This window comes from Dipteris shenzhenensis, chromosome 18 (genome assembly GCF_047967505.1).
Source record: "Dipteris shenzhenensis isolate YYH24624 ecotype China chromosome 18, Dip_SZ_1.0, whole genome shotgun sequence".
In the NCBI taxonomy this organism is placed as follows: domain Eukaryota; kingdom Viridiplantae; phylum Streptophyta; class Polypodiopsida; order Gleicheniales; family Dipteridaceae; genus Dipteris; species Dipteris shenzhenensis.
This window is the reverse complement of record NC_141613.1, coordinates 56,392,225-56,395,530: the sequence shown is the minus strand read 5'-3', so window position 1 is coordinate 56,395,530 and position 3,306 is coordinate 56,392,225. Positions and strand designations below refer to the sequence as shown.

Here is a 3,306-nt window from a genome sequence, read left to right as displayed (position 1 = left end):
TAGTTTGTATGCTCTAATGATATGCATTGTATAGTTTGTATGCTCTCATGACATGCCTTGGCATCATATAGATTGGGTCTAACAACACCACAACATTGAAATATTTTGAATCCCTCATTGACAACTAGATTGAACCATCATGTAGAGTTTCACACTTATGTGGATGTTGCTCATGCTGGATTAGTTTTGGTTCCATTCACCATCATGTAGAGTTTCACACTTATGTGGTTGGTTGCTCATGCTGGATTAGTTGTGGGCGCCTGGGCTTCTCCTCATATGGCCACATGTTTGTGTTGGGGTCCAGGCTCACTTAGACACTGCCTCTAGGTTCACATGGTTTGTTGTATAGTTTGTATGCACTCATGACACTCATTTTATAGTTTGTATGCTCTCATGACACTCATTGGCATATAGATTGGATCTAACCACAACATTGAAATATTTTGAAACACTCATTGACAACTAGATTGAACCATCGTGAGGAGTAGCTATGGATACAACATTTACTCTTGGATAATATGAAAGAGCATGGGCCACTTGGTTATGCTTACCAAGTATGTGGGCAATATGAAATTGAATTGTGAAAGGAAATTAGCCCATCTCATTTTCGTGTCACTCAATTTAGTTTGCATCATAAAGTACATATTTAGATCTTGCATAAATTCATCTTAAAACTGTTGGAACATAGAAGCTAGAATGCACAGGAAGCATGAAGGAGAAGAAGCTCGTTAAGCACACAATAGAGAAGACTGTTCCCTTAATGTGCTAGTTCAAAGATACAAAGATTGTTTGCCCTAGAATGAGACTGGGCATATATACAATGCACGGGGGAAAAAACCTCCTAAAGAGGGAAAAAGTGCCCCGGCAGTCCTAAGTGTGATCACACACATCACTACCATAATACATCAACAAATCCCCCCTGGGAGTGATGCGGTGATCAAGAGCTGGCACTGAATGTATAGGGAGGTGCCAAGCCCTACAAAGGTGATCAATCCACAAAGGGAAGCAAGCCCAAAGATTTCCGGAAAGCTTCGAACTTCTCACAAGAAAGCGCCTTTGTGAATAGATCGGCGAGGTTATCCTGTGTCAGCACATAAACATGGCTTATCTCTCCTGCTGAGAGTCTCTCCTTGACATAGTGATAATGCACCTCAATGTGCTTTGTGCAAGCATGAAAAACTAGATTCCTCACAACTGCCAATGCGCTTTGACTGTCAGTGTAGATGGTGGTGGCAGCAGTCTCCTGTCCAACACCTAAATCAGCCACAAGGCGTCTGAGTCAAACACACTTAACCGTTGCTGCTGTGAAGACTGCCCTGTACTGAGCTTCACAACTGGAAGTGGCCATAGTAGGTTGCTTCTTGCTCAACCACGATATGCATGAGCTTCCAAGCATGAAGCAAAAACCACTAGTGGACACACGGGTGTCATAGCAACCAGCCCTTCGAAAAAGCATGCAAATCTGGCAGTAATGTACCCCCCTTGGGATAAAACAACCCAAGATGTATAGTGCCATGTAAGTAGCGAAATATCTGCTTAACTGCCTGCCAATGCTTAGACCCTGGGCTATGCATAGATCTACTCACCTGTGAGACTACAAACTGAATATCTAGCCTAGTTATGCATACATAAATGAGACATCCAACACTTTGCTGATAGAGAGTGACATCAAAGTGATCTCCAACGTCATGAAGACTTAACTTCAAACCTGTCTCCATTGGAGTAGCAATAGGCTTGCTGTCCTCAAGGCCAAATCTCCTCAACAATGTCTCTACATACTGTGTCTAACACAAAGCAATCCCTTCAGCACATTGTTTGAATTGAATGCCCAAGTAGTGATGCAAAAGCCCCAAGTCTGACATCTCAAAAGAGGCATTCAAATTAGCATTAAAATCAGCAATATGCATCTCATTAGGACCGGTGAGCAGCATGTCATCAACATAAAGAACAATGATAAGAAATACATCACCCGCACATTTGACAAACAAGGTGCTTTCAGTTGGACTATTTTGAAAACCAAGTGCTGTCAAATAGGCATGTATCTTTTCATACCAAGTGCTGAGAGCCAGAACGAGTACGACTAGACAATAGTGCATCCAATTTACTGTCAAGCAAGGTTTGCACCAACCATTTAGGCATGTTTCTAGCCTCCTCATTTTCAACCCTCTTCTCATACAGTACATCATGTAGATCTGCATCAGCAATAGGCTGATTTGTGGACTCATTTGAGACCTTTAAAGGCTGATTTTGCACCTCATGATGATCTACATGTGATGGACCACCACCAAAGAGGCACAACAAACTATCATACATGTCTGATTTCTGTATCTTTAGTACATGAAAGCAATGGTTGCACAACATCTTCCACAGACACTACATGTTGGCTAACCAAAATACATTTTGTTTGTGGGTGATATAACCTGTAACCTTTACTTTCAGAACTGTAACAAACAAAAATGCATTTGACAGCCTTATCATCCAATTTTCTGCAATGTTGCTGAGGCACTAATGCATAGGCCAAGCAACCAAAAACATGCAGATGAGGAACAGATGGCTTTTTACCATGCCAAGCTTCATATGGAGTGATAGACTGCAAAGCTTTAGTGGGACACCTGTTCAGTACATAAGTGGCACACATAACAGCCTCAAGCCAAAAACCATGAGGTGATGCTTAACTCTTGACCATACATCTTGCCATTTCCATGAGAGACCTGTTTTTTCTTTTTGCTACACCATTTTGTTGTGGTGTATAAGGCACTGTACATTGGTGTTTGATCCCACGTTTTGCCAAAAATGCATCAAACTGTTTTGTCATATACTCCCCCCCTCGATCAGAACGGAGGGTGCCCACTTAACTGTTGGGATATCTCAAGGTGTATGCCTCAGGCACACCTTGGTTTCTATGTATGAGTGCTAGAGGCACAGTTAGGTGCCCACAAGCACAGTTAGGTGGTGGAAGAGCCACATAGGATGATTGAGAGAATCTAGGAGCAGATTGAGGAGATGATTGTGGAGCTCTGAAGTCATCAGTGATGTCAGTGAGCATGTATGAGGTGCCTACTTAAGGACCTCACTCTTCTTCATTCTACAAGCAAGTAATGCAAGTATTCTGAGTTTGTGTCCACTCTTTGCTTTCCTTTCAGTTTCCCAACATGGTATCAGAGCCCTTTGATCCTCCTTGAGCCCATTTCTACCACATCATCATCATCATCATCTTCTTCTTCTTCACCATCTCTCCCTCTTCTTCCCAAACTTTGCTTAAGCTTGTTCTCCTCCGGTTCTCAGCCATTTCCCACGTCCTTCCTG

At 42.4% G+C, this 3,306-nt stretch overlaps 1 pseudogene; it reads right to left on the bottom strand.

Moving 5' to 3' along the window:
- Positions 1–774: 774 nt before the first annotated feature.
- LOC147891462 (secreted RxLR effector protein 161-like) lies at positions 775–2,004 on the bottom strand (annotated as a pseudogene).
- Between the last annotated feature and the right edge of the window lie 1,302 nt (positions 2,005–3,306).